This window comes from Kogia breviceps, chromosome 17 (genome assembly GCF_026419965.1).
Source record: "Kogia breviceps isolate mKogBre1 chromosome 17, mKogBre1 haplotype 1, whole genome shotgun sequence".
Lineage (NCBI taxonomy): Eukaryota > Metazoa > Chordata > Mammalia > Artiodactyla > Physeteridae > Kogia > Kogia breviceps.
This window is the reverse complement of record NC_081326.1, coordinates 29888959-29903331: the sequence shown is the minus strand read 5'-3', so window position 1 is coordinate 29903331 and position 14373 is coordinate 29888959.

Sequence of the window (14373 nt, the reverse complement as noted above, 5' to 3'; positions counted from 1 at the left end):
TTCTTATGCTATTTTTATGGATTATTTTTGTATTTAAGTATTTGACCCATTTGAGTAATTTGGATGTTACAAAGAATGAGGTAGGGATTTTGCTTTATTTTATCCAAATAGTGAGCTATTTGTCTCAAAAATAGGTATTAAATAATTCAGCTTCCCTTTCCCTGATTTGAAATGCACAATGGCATAATTTTACTTCATTCTACTAAAAATAGATTGCTCCTCAAATCCTTGTGATTTCTTGTTATTATAAAATAGGTATAATCTGTGAGAACAAAGTTTGTTCTGAAAAAAATCATCTAACTCTTCATATCACTGAATCATTGTTCTAAATCTTAAAAAATATATATGTGTGTATATATATATAGGTTATGCCATCATGTATCATATGACTTAAACTATTAAAGACTTAGTTATATGATCCATGTAGGTGTAAACTTTGTATCTACTAAATGAAGCAGTATTTTGAAACCATCAACTATCACTTGATTTTGGCACTGTGAATATATACTCCATAGTCAAAATTAGAAATTAATATGTTCTTATGACAATTAAAATTATGTTTGCATATTCTTACTGCTACTCACTCAAGACCTAGGACTGCTGAGGAGCTGATCTATCAAGGTTTCTTGGTAGCTATCAGTTGCCAGTTACATACTTAATAATTGAGAACATAATTCACTTCTTTCAGTTTCTCAAAATCCTCCTCTATACAACCTCCCTTTGAGCTGAAAACTTTCCATTCAGTAAAGTGGGTTACTTTTGTCTATAGGAACATGGTGGGTTAATGATGGCATAACAGGTCTCATAGTTTCTTGGAAAGTCTTGTATCTACTGCCACCCTCTGAAGTGGCAGGGTACTCAATACCTATTGTATTGTTCTCAGCTTCTTATGAAAATAGAAGACTTAAAGAGTTCTGTTTCTTATTCAGTTAAACTAGTTGTCTGTATGATTCTTATTGTTGTTATAGTTACCTTGTTATATTTACCTTGCTTTCTGGCTATCAATACTTATGTCATTTCATCTGACTATTACCTCCTTGAGATCATACTATATTTCATAAGTTTTGTGTGCTCTGCAGGGCTTAACACAGTGCCTTGCACAAGATAGATAATGAAAATATTTTTTGAATGAAGTAAATCATAATGCATTGGTTCGTGTATTTTGTCTGTTACTGAAAATATTTGTTTTATACTAAGCATACATGATGTTTGGCTGATGCCATACATTTTCACTTAATTCATTGTCTATTTTAACTGAAAATACTTTCTGTTAGAATATAAGGGAGCTTAAACTTTTATTTGGAAAGAGACGTAATTTCTTTTTAACTGAAAACTTCAAAGGTTTGCTAGTGATAGATTATCCTTGCCTGATATAATTATCCCATGTAGTTAGAGACTATACTATAAGACATTACCATACAAAAGTTCCTTGACTGTAAGGCTGTTTTCTTTCTTCACACATTTTCTCTCCCATGAAGTAGGTTGTGATACACATAAAGTTAATATTTGAGAAATTACTACATTGTAGAGCTTCATTGTGGTGACATTGGTCAATCACATGAAATTTATTAGAATTCTAGATGAACTCAATATCATCAAATTCCAGTTAAATCTAACATTGACTTCCAAAACTGTGCCCTTCTCTCAAGTTCCATGACCACATCCATAGTGCTGCATTATAATATTTTATCATGTGGACAAGTGCAGAAATTATGCGTACAATGCTCACTTGTTATAAGAATTTAGAAAATAAATCTAAATATCAATGAAAGGATAAAATAAAATCAACTATAACTTGATCATTTAGAGATAAAATTTTAATGTTTCCATCTAGATGTGTTTATTTACATATAATATGAATCTATCATATAGATATGCAATTTTTCACTTAATGTGTCATGAACATTATTTTATGTCAACCATGTACCATGATCATTGTGTACTAAATATACTTTTCAGAAATCAAATTCAATGGCTTCATTAGAGTGGAGAGTAGCATATTTATTTTATCAATCCCTGATTTTTGACAATTTAAGCTCTTTCCAAATATTTGTTATTATAAAAATTCTCACAATAAAAGTTCCTGTGCCTTGGTATTTACACACACACACACACTATTATAATATTCCTGATGTACAATATTGCTGTATTTCTTTCAATTACTATATTTGTTTATATTATACCCCACTTTTCCTGACTCTACCATTTCAGTCTCCACATATCATCAGAGTAATCATTTCACAATGACATTTATATGCCATGCCTCAGTTTAATAATCTTCAGTGGGTCCCCATTGCCAGCCTGCATATCTAAAAGATCAAAGCATCCTCCTAGTCTTTGTATTCTGCCTCTTCCCAATTCGGATCTCTTGATTTTTACCTGTAGGCTTAGTTCTTCTACATATTCCCAGAGCAAATCCAGGTGACTTTATACTTAAAGGGATACATTCCTCAAAAATTCTTTTAAAATTCAGAACCTTCTCCCAATGACAAAAACAAAAAATGTAGATAACTCCAAGATGAAGCAGAATTTGGGTCTCACTTTGTCATAAATTCAAACTTTCATTTCAAATAGACATAATTTGGCTGATGTGAGCATTTCACAAAATAAGTGGTAGGAAATAGTTTTGTAAAGACAGTAGTACACAGAGGAAGCATTTAATATTATCTTTTAGATGTAAAAGCAGAAACTAAGGTTCAGAAGAATAAACTTACTTTTCATACTGCTTGGCTATGCAGTCTCTTTCTATGGAAAGCAGTAAATATTTATTATAGGTTAAAGGCAATGAAAATAATGGACCTGTAGCTGGCAGCCATGCCAGATAGTTCTTGGCACTGACAACATTTACCACATAAGCAATGACTGTCAAATTTAAAGAGCAAACACATTTTCCAGGAAAAATCATTTAATATTCATTTGCCAAGCACAGGGTATATTCAATTTGTGGGTTAACACTTAAAAAATACAGAGAAGAGGCAGAAAATATTGATTTTAAAAGAAGAAAAGGGGGAGGACATTTAAAAACCCATTTAAAATTAAAACTTTTCACAGAATCTCTAAAGTGGATCTAATAATTCCTGTGTCTCAGTGTAAGAAACAGGCTTATTTCTGCTGTCTCAGATCATTTTGCAGACCCTTCTTTTAAGTCATGGCAGCTTAGCCAGTCTGGCAAAGACTGAAGGAGAAAGAAAACGTTATTTATAGGCTTCTTATAGGATATGAATTACTGTTATTTCTTCATAAAAATTATATTAAAAATTATATTACTGTATTTATGTAGCCCACCATACAAAGGGCTCAAAAGTACCACCATTCCACACACCCACCAAAGTGAATTGGTATGAAATGGAGCCCATAATTTGTGAAAGAAAGGATCTGGCCTCAGCTTGGATCCAATTAGGATTAAATCCCGCTCATTACCACCTGGAAATAAGAAAGCAATGAGAAGAGATGAAATGAAAGTAATTAGAGAGAGAGAGGGACAGAGACAGAGGGACGGGGGGGGGAAGAAGAAGGAGAGGGGAGAAAGAGAGAGAGACTCTCAAGCTACAAAAATAGAAGCTGTTGCCAATCTAGTAATACCTGGATAAAGACAGTTATAGACATAATCGTAGGAATTCATCAAACTAGAACATAATGAAGAATCTTTAAAAATGTACTAGAAACAAATACAGACAAAGTGGAAGTCAATTTTATAAAATTACACAAAATTCTATCCCTATAATGTACAGAACACTATGGTATAAACAGACTTTAAATCAAAACTAATATTTTTGAACACTAGCTTGAAGAAAACATTGCATATATTATACTTTTTATCCTCAGAGATTAAATTTTATTTTCACTCACTCCTCACATTCAATTAAGCACAAAATCCTGTTGATTTTACCCCCATAACATCACTAGAGTATTCCCTTTCACTCCATTCCTTCTACCATGTTTCCAAGTCAGGGTTCTATCATCTCTCATTCAGAATATGAAAATATCTTCTTAATGGAACTCCTTATCTCCTGTCTTGAGCACTCCTAACACATTCTCTACATTGAAGCTAGAAAAATCTTCCTAAAACTTTGTATATTTTCATGAAATATTCCTCCTTAAAATTTGTCGGTGGCATCTTATTACCTTCAGGATGAAAAGCATCATCTATCCTACGGCATCCATGTCCTTTCACAACCCAGGCCTTGATTACCCTGTCAACCTCATTCTTCATGCCCATCTCAGATTCACTGCCCATATGTCATCTCTGCCAAGTCACCTGCAGTTCCCTCAAAACCATCAGCTCTTTCTTCTCTGAATACTTGCTTATTCCATGCTTTCTGACAACATTTATTTACCTCAACATTTTGCCTGGGTAGTTCCTGATTATCACTTTGGCTAATCTTAAGTTTCTTCTCCACTAGGAAGCCTTGCATGATTTCTAGTTCAGATTTGTTATTTCCTTTAGAGAGTCCCATATCATCATGTCCAATCTCTCTTAATACTTAGTAAAAGTGTTACAGTGATTTCACTTGAGGTCATAGGCATACTGAATAATCAGGAATGAAGAAAGTACCAAACACTGAAAGATGTTTGAAAAGCACTCACAAAGGGAATATGCCAGATAAAGGCAATATCTGCCTATATATTATAAACTGCCCTAAGCATTGCCGTGGTGACTAACATAATGGTGTAGGTGGGAGATTTTGAGGCTTTAGGACAAGTTAGTGGAATAATAGTCGAGACAGGAAGAACTAGTAAACAATGTAAAACAAGGAGAATAAAGAAGTCATACAATTGTGAATTAAAGAATGAAGTATGAACTAGAAGAAAACTCCAACAGATCCGCTTTGGTGAAAAACAGGCTTGTTTTTTCTTTGCCAAGATTATGTAATCTACACAGTGGCCTTTCATGCACCACTCTTGGGAAAATAAGCTACTTTTTCACATTAAAAATTTTAATGAATAGAGTCACTTGTTTTTCATACCACTTCTATTCTGATCTTCCAAAGGTCATAGAGTCTTCATCAAATATTTTAAACTATAAATATCCGACAAATTAAAATAAAAATGTTATAGGAAATAAAAAAAAATCTTTAATAAGAATCTTGCTTATACTAGCTAATGAAAGCAGCATAAAGATTGAAGTATTACCAAACAATGAATCCCTTCAGGCTGCTAATGAAAAGGCTTATAGCAAAATAATAAAAATGGTTTTTTGAATGTGGTGTATGGCTACCAGTGGCATCATGCTAATCAAAACTCATGTATGTCCACTGTTCTCCACAATTTCATACAAACTATTACCTTAATTTTGTTTCTCAGTCTTCCCTTACATATTTGTTTTCAGTTACATCTATTTACTCTCTCATGAGCAGGATCTGAGTTGTCCAGTATTGATGCCTTTTTTTACACAGTTGTTTCTGTATAGAGTGCTACCTTTATCTCTCTACACATCTCCAAATGGTACTTGCATTCAAGGTCTAATTTAAATCTTACTTCTTTCATAGATAATTTCTTGTCCAATCTCTATTGAAATGCTATCTCTTAGCTCTGAATTATATTAGGATTTAACTTTTCATTTAGTGTCCTATATTAACTATAACCAAACAAAAATGAGATTAAGTCTTTCACATTACTTAAAAAACTGAGTCTAAAGGTACACCAAATGGCTAATTTAAGAATATTTTAGCAATCATAGTGTTATTATATTGCTTACCTAGATAATTCTGTAAAGAAAATCATTCATGGATGCATATATTCTGTTATATAGTTTTATAATGAACAAATTATTTTAAAAATATTCCCTTAAAGCAGTGAGCTGATTGCTCTGTGTGGAGCAGATGCCCTGTCATTCCTTAGTCAATCTCTATTGAAATGATTTTTTCCTACTCTAAACTATGGTGGACTTATCATCTCTTATTTACTCATCTATATTAGCTATAACTGTGCAAACATGAGATTGTAAATTGAGTCTAAAGACATCTCCAAACAATGGTTCAAAAATATTTTTTAGTAACAATAGTATCAGAATAAGTATTACTTCTTGAAAAGATTCTATAAAAGGAATAACTTACAGATATATGCATTCTGTGAACATTCATGTAATTACTTGACTATTTTAAAGGAATTTTCCCAAAGCACTGTTAAGTATACTTTACCAAATTAAGTCTTATGGACCCCTGCTTGTGCCCTAGCCCTGCTGAGGCCCTCTGCCTCAGTGGGGAAGGTTCTTTCTCCATTTGAGTTCATGCAGCCAAAATAAAACCTAAGCTGAGATTGAAGCAGCTTTATTCAATGGTCAGAGAACGGAGAAGTAGAAATTTAGTTCACAAATCAACTTCTCACTTTAATGATGAGAGGGATTTGCTTTTAAGGAATAAGAACGATGAGGGCAGGAGTGAGACTAATGATGGTGAGGCACATGCATTGGTTTTCTGGGAAAGAAGCAGGGCTTCCCTGGAAATGGGGTACCACTCCTTTTCTGTCCTTTTTTGGTTTGTGACATCCAGTCATAGTCATCTGTAGGTGTGTCATTTAGTATGCTATATAGTAAAATCAACATAGAATGAGACTCAGGGTCTGTTGGAGGTCATATTCATAGCCATTTTGGTTTCAGCTGGTTCTATCCAGTTTTTGTTTTTCTCTTCCTATAACTTCCTTTGTGTCCAGACCCTGTGACTTAAAGATATATGTTAGTTCCTGTTCAAAGGAGGGATTGGTGAGTTTTGAGCAAGGGTCTGGTGGCAACTCTGGTAATACATAGAGTAGATGCTCTTTCTCTAAATATTAGCCAATTGACTGGTAAATTTAATAAGGGGAAGCACTAAATTGAAAAGTAAAAGACCACTTATGCCTCATCATAATAGAAGGGATTTGGGTGTAAAACATATTAAAACAATGTTGTCCTTAGTACCCCTAGCAATTCACTGAATCCCAGACCTGAAAATGGTGGTTATTCTCCATTATGTGTGAAGTGTTCCAGTTGGTTTTACTGGAAGGAAGATGAAAGTTTAGAGTCCAGAAACTTCTCTTAGGAATGTCAAGAAATAGCCAAGTTTGATACCTAGAGACCTTTCAGTTTTTTTTCAGTCAGAAATTTAGAGAAGCATGAGCTATTTACAGAGTTATGAAAGTATAAGAAGGAGCAGAATGCCAGATGACTTTATCATGATATTCAAGACGTTTGATGAGTGCTTAAGGTTTAGGCTAAATAAAGGCTGTTTCTTATTTCTGAAAGCAAACAGCACAGAACTTTCATTCAGGAAAAGTGACAGTGAATGGAATAAAAGGACTCCATCCAGAAAAATATGTCATTACCTGCCAAAAAATGGAAAGATCATTCTACATGTTTTCTTTGTCTTGTTTTATTTTTAGCTTGTCTCTGAGTAGTAGTTTTTCTTTCTTTTTCTTCTTCTTTCTTTCTGAATGTTAAAAGGGCAAGATTTGGGTGACTAGTACTCTTTTAAGTCTCACCCATCTGAGATCATTAACTATCACATCATTCATCATAAGTGCACCCAAGTCCATTGATATCTGAGGTAATGACAAATAGATGTCTTTACATAGACATAGACATACACCACACTCATATCTATGGTAATCCTTAGTAAACCAATGCATAGTCATAGTTTCAATCTGGCTTATCTCCGATGTTGACAGCTCGTCATTCAAAACCATAAACTTGGTAGAAAGTGTAAAAAATTGAAAATACAAGTCCATGATTTTTCCTCTCAACTACATTTCTCTATCCTTATTTGTTTTCACTCTTGTTTTTTACAGTTGTAAAGTCCATGAAGAAACAGTCTATTTAAACACTATTAAATTTGAGCATTTTCAGCATATTCATTTGAGCCTAAAAGCCCTGTATATTTTTGCCCTTGCCTACCTTTTCAGCCTCATCTCAGACCACTATCCCAATTTCTATCTGTACTGTCATTCTACTAGACTTTTTTCTAACACTTTGAGCCATGGTGACTTCTACTTTGAGATCTCTAAACATCCTATTCTGCTTGGAACACCCTTAATTTATCCACTACCCTCTCCCCCCAAAATTCTCCAAATTAGCTCCTTAATTGTCCATAATGTGCTCCTTTATATCACATTCTTCAAAACCCTTTTCTGTCCTAGCTGTAAGATCTGAGAAAGTGGAAACTATGTTTAAAAATGCTCATTAATATCTGTTAATTGATAATAGATTCTGATTTTCAGTCACTATACTAACTAAAATTAGGTTCAATTGTTTGCATTCTGATTTTGCAAGAGGGCATATTTCTTTTTCTTTTTTAAGTTAATCCAGTGGTAGTAGCAATTCAAGACTACTTTGTAAATCAGTTTCTTAATGTAGCAGTTCCTAAGCTACAAGTAGTGTAAACTCAAATGTAAATTTATTTAATTAACAACAGAATGGTCCAGGGATTGCAAATTTTCAGGGGAAATGTTTTCTTACACAATCCAGGGTGAGTGAATCATCTCTGTTATGAAGTCATGCTCTTCAAGAGTACCAAGTTTCTGGAGCAAATTTGGTTCTAATTCCCCTCCTCATTTATCATTTTATAAAAATACATTCTTTAAAAATCCATGGCTATTGTAATATGTTTGAGCTAGGTTTGTTACCCAAGATAGCTTCAGAGTCTGTTGGTACACACTGTCATGGTTTTAAGACAATGAATTTGATTTATATGTAATAGCAAAATTTCCAGAAAAATATAATGTATCAAAGATTACAAAGATAATTATGAATTTTTATATCTATTAAGTGAATTTAATCTATTATAAGACACAATTATTAGCATTTCCAGAAAAAATAAAAAAAAAAATAAAAAACTCCAGGTAGAAAACAAATCACTACACTTCTCTATCACAAAGTTCAATCAAAGCAGATTTAATAACATGAGATATAGGTTTTTCTTACCCAAATGTTATTTGTGAAATCTTAGAATTGTATCTGATTGATTTTAGAAATTTTGGTTATCACATTAATGCTACTCATTTTATGTCTTTAGGAAAATTTTTTTCTGTTATTTACTAGGAATGGAGTAGAGTGGAAGGGACAAATGAAAAGATATTACCATTTAAAACCCCATATCCCAGTTAATTCTAAACCTATTACTTGTGAAGCCAAGGACAGTTGGCCCTACATATCCATGAGGCCTGCATTCAATGATTCAACTAACCACAGGTCAAAAATATTTGGAAAGAAAAATCCAGAAAATTCCAAAAAGCAAAACTTGAGTTTGTAGTACCCAGTGATTATTTACATAGCATTTTATATTGTATTTACAACTATTTACATATAATTTACATTAGGTATTATTAGGTATTATAAATAATCTAGAGGTGACACAGTATACAGGATAATAGACACAGGGTAAATGTAAATACTATGCCATTATATGAGGAGCTTGAGCATCTATGGATTTTGTATCAAAAGGGATATGGAAGGGAGTGGTGGGTGCGGTCTAGAACCAATTCCCTCTGAATATCAAGGAACAATTTTAAATAGTTTTATAATCCTAAGTGTCCCAAATAATCACTTTCCCAAATTCAAATTTTAAAATCTGTTCATTAACTGCTACTTCTCATTTTAAAGAAGTTGCATTCTGCTTAGTTTCATCACTTAACATTTCTGAAAATCAAAATTAAACATAGAGATCTAATTTTTTCTTGTTACCTATATGTAAACTGAAGTGACTTGATTATTAAAAACTATTAAAATATTTTCTCTAGACACAAACTATTTTCTTCAGCTACCAAGGTGTCTGTTATAAAGATAAGTGTAAAAAAATGTTTCCAATGATAATGAGAGCACTTGCAGCACATTTGCTCTTTCTCTTTCTATTGTATCATTGCTAACAGTTTGGCAATCAACATGGGTCCCTTCCCTGGTTCAATCACTAACTGGACAGTCAGAATTTTAGATATTAGTCCCATCTACCTACCATCATTTTCCAGGGTCTTGGACAATGTTATTTAATACTTGACAGGTTAATATTGAACATTTTACTCAATTTGAAAATTTTAACAATAGAATTTCTGTCACTTTTCTCCTTGAATTAGATGAAATAAAAGCAACAGAAATTGCAATCTAGAGAACAATTCTCCACCGGATCAAAGGAATATCTCAGTAGCTGACCATATTAGAATAGACATATGTTCTTATAGTAAATCTATTCCTTTTATCAACTTTAATCTTTTTTGGGGGGAAATCATCTTAAGATATATTTTCTTTAAGAATAATTACTTTCTAAATATATCTATAAATTAATGACAAAGCAGAAAAGTCAGGTATGTTAGGCATCCCATATACTTGAAGGATAAAATCACTACTGTTCAGAAAATTTGACTTGTCAATGTCATAGAGCTAATAGGTGATAGAGCCTGGAACCATGTACTTTACACTACTCTGCATTTTCTGTGTTCTCCTGGGCCCACATTTTCTCCTGTACTCCCATTACTAATGACAGCATTGACATAACTCTTGAAACACAATAGTTTCAGAAACAAAAATGAATGACCTTTGCAATCTTATTTATTTTCACATTTTAGACTGGAGTTTCCAAACATTAAAAAGTAATACTTAAGTTTTCTCAGCATGTTGAAGGCCACTAATTGAGGGTGGAGACACTGCTGAAAGTAAACTTTTGACTGTTGATAAGTGACATTATTCCATCTTTCTTCTTTTCTCTGTCCCCAACTCCACCCCACACATGATGTTTGGGAAAACAGAAAATAAGACCACTATCATAACACCTGATAGTAATAAATCTGTATGGAGTTCTACAGACTGTCTCTGATTTATAAGTAATGCTACATTATCTTTGTAAATGAAAAGGACTCAATTGCTAGAATTTTTTCTGGGAATAACTGGAAATTTTTAGAAAATCTAGCTAGTTCAAACAATGTCCTAAATATCCATCTACAATTGTTAATTCTTAGAATTTATTTTGCTTGGATAGTTATTTTAGGTAAGCCTAATTATTAGCATGTTATAATACTTGGGAAAATCAAAGAATGCTGTGTTAATAGGTAGTATGCATGACTTTTATTTTGATCTGTATTCAAAAAAAATGCATCATTTTTACTAATCTCTCTAAATTCTGTAGTTATTAATTCACAAGGGGCTGAATTTGATAGATATATATTACCTGGTTATTGGTCCACAGAAATTCAACCAAAGACCAGCTATCAAACATAAAAATGTAAATGAGCCCTAAATTTCCTTGGAATATACAACTCTAATGTAGAATTCATATCTGTATCCACAGATGAGTGTAAACTTCCTTGTTGACTACTCTGGAACTCTGACCAGCTGTTGACTCTAGGTGGAGCATAGTGACACAATCATTGCTTCTAAGATGCCTACTATCTTGGTGGAAAGAAAAAGAAGAAATACACCTCATATTTAATAGAACTAGTGCAAATTGCTGTTGAGCTAACCTATTTCACTGGTGTTATAAAAATGAAAAGCCTGAGAAAAAATTAGATTACTCATGGAAGGATTATCAGGGGATGGCTAATTTTGAAGAATAGGCTAGTCTATGTAGATATATAATAAAGCAGTTCATTGTCTTTTTTCCTTCAGAAACTCAAACTGATTACAGTCTTTGTCCTCCTATTTTTGTTGTTGTTGTTAGACACATTTTCAATCTCTCATTTCGTTGAAAATAGGAAATTATCCCTGTTGGTACACTACTACCACCTGACATCCTGAGAGTCAATACTCAGTTGTAAACTTTTATTTATGATTTGAATAGGTAATACAAGAACAGGGTACAAAATTCAAAATGTGGAAATATAAAAATTTAGTTTTCTCTCTTTTCCAATTATAGGTTATGTAACCCAGCAGGACCCTATGGGGTCTCCCTGGGCAGACTCCCCCACCTGTGTCCTCTGTCTGCCTCATCTTTACAGAAAAGCTATAGTCTCCAAGGTCTTCCCTGAGTCACAAAGGCCTGGCTCAAGACTTAATGATTGAGGTGGGGTCAAGATGGCAGCATGGAAAGATGCAGAATTCATGTCTCCCCACAACTATGGCTTCTGCCAGATGTTGACGGGGGGCCTTTATGCCCAAGGAGATGGGAGGAACCTCCAAGCGACCAGGTAAGACATGGGGGAACTGAGGGAGGAGGAAAAGGGAAGGCTGGACAGGACTGGTGTCCCTGATGTGTGGCTAGGAGGCAAGAAGTGTTCCCATGCCTGGAGGGACCCTTGATGGCTTGGATCAGTGGGGAACACTTTTGGTGTTTCCCCTGCCCAAATGGCCTAGGAAACCTGCCTGGCTCTCCAGCTGGGTCCTACGACCTCAGAGGTATACTCCTGGTTTTGTTGTTCCCAGGGGAATAGGAGGGAGGTCAGGGGGAGAACAAGAGAAGTGGGTGGGAGAGGTCCTCCAGGATGGGAGGCACAAGAAAGGCACAGAGGCATTTGCCTACACAGTCGGGTCGAGGAAACCTGCTGGGCTCCCAGACCAGGTCCCCCAACCTCCAAGAACAGAGGCAAGCCTGGGACCCTTCTGTTGGGTTGAGCCGAAGCCCCACCGCCACCACACCCAGGGATTTTTCCAGCTCAGTGGGTCCTAATCATAGGCCCCACCCACCATCTAAACCCAGCCCCTGCTTAAGCTCCACAGCAAAGGCATTTTCCTCCTTTTTTTTCCTCCCCTTTTTACTATTCTGGTTCTGTTTTACCTTCTGGTTGTTGTTTCATTTATATTTTTAGTTTTATATTCTTTCTAACATATCTGTAAGTTTCCTAGTCTAATTTTATTTTTAACTTATTGTTCTGCTCCTTTTTTCTTTTCTTTCTTTTTCTTTCTGCCATCCCGTGTGGCTTGCAGGATTTTGGTTCATGAGCTGTGGATCAGGCCAAAGCTCCTGTGGTGGGAGCTCTGAATCCAAACCACTGGACTAACAGAGAACCTCAGACCCCAGGGATTATTCATTGGACTGAGGTCTCCTGGAGGTCCTCATCTCAGCACCCAGACTCAGCTCTACCCAACAGCCTACAAACTTAAGGGTTGGAAATATCAGGGCAAACAACCAGTAAGACAGGAAAAAGATCCCAAATATTAAAAAAAAAAAAAAATGAGATGACCAAAAAATAAGTCACAGATAAAGGAGCAAGGTTAAAACCTACAAGACCAAATAAATGAAGAGGAAATAGTCAATCTACCTGAAAAAGTATTCAGAGTAATAATAGCAAAGGTGATACAGAATCTCAGAAATAGAATGGAGGCACAGATTGAGAAAACAAGAAATGTTTAACAAAGATCTAGAAGACTTAAAGAACAGAGATGAACAACACAATAACTGAAGTGAAAAATACATAGGAAGGAAGCAATAACAGAATAACTGAAGCAGAAGAATGAATACGTGAGCTGGAAGACAGAATGGTGGAAATAACTGCAGAAGAGTAGAATAAAGAAAAAAGAATGAAAATAATTGAAGACAATGTCAGAGGCCTCTGGGACTACACTAAATACACCAACCTTCAAATTATACAGGTCCCAGAAGAAGAAGAGAAAAAGAAACGATCTGAGAAAATATTTGAAGGGATTATAGTGGAAAACTTGCCTAACATGGGAAAGGAAATAGTCACCCAAGTCCAGGAAGCACAGAGAGTCCCATACAAGATAAACCCTAGGAGAAACACGCCAAGACATATATTAATCAAACTAACAAAAATTAAATTCAAAGAAAAAAATATTAAAAGCAACAAGGGAAAAGCAAAAAATAGCATACAAAGGAATCCCCATAACATTATCAGCTGATTGTTCAGCAGAAACTCTGCAGGTAAGAAGGGATTGGCAGGATATACTTAAAGTAATGAAAAAGAAAAAACTACAACCAAGATTACTCTACGCAGCAAAGATCTCATTCAGATCTGCTGGAGAAATCAAAAGATTTTCAGACAAGCAAAAGCTAAGAGAATTCAGCACCACAAGACCAGCTTTACAACAAATGCTAAAGGAACTTCTCTAAGTGGGAAACAAAAGAGAAGAAAAAGACCCACAAAAACAAACCTCAAACAATTAAGAAAATGGTGATACGAACATACATGTTGATAATAACCATGAATGTAAATGGATTAAATGCTCCAACCAAAAGACATAGACTGGCTGAATGGATTAAAAAAAAAAAAAAAAAAAAAAGACCCATACATATGCTGTCAATAAGAGACCCACTTCAGACCTAGGGACACATACAGACTGAAAGTGAAGGGATGGAAAAATGTATTCCATGCAAATGGAAATCAAAAGAAACTGGATTAGCAATACTCATATCAGATGAAATGAACTTTATTATTTTATTTATTTATTTATTTTTTTGTGGTACGCGGGCCTCTCACTGTTGTGGCCTCTCCCATTGTGGAGCGCAGGCTCCGGATGCGCAG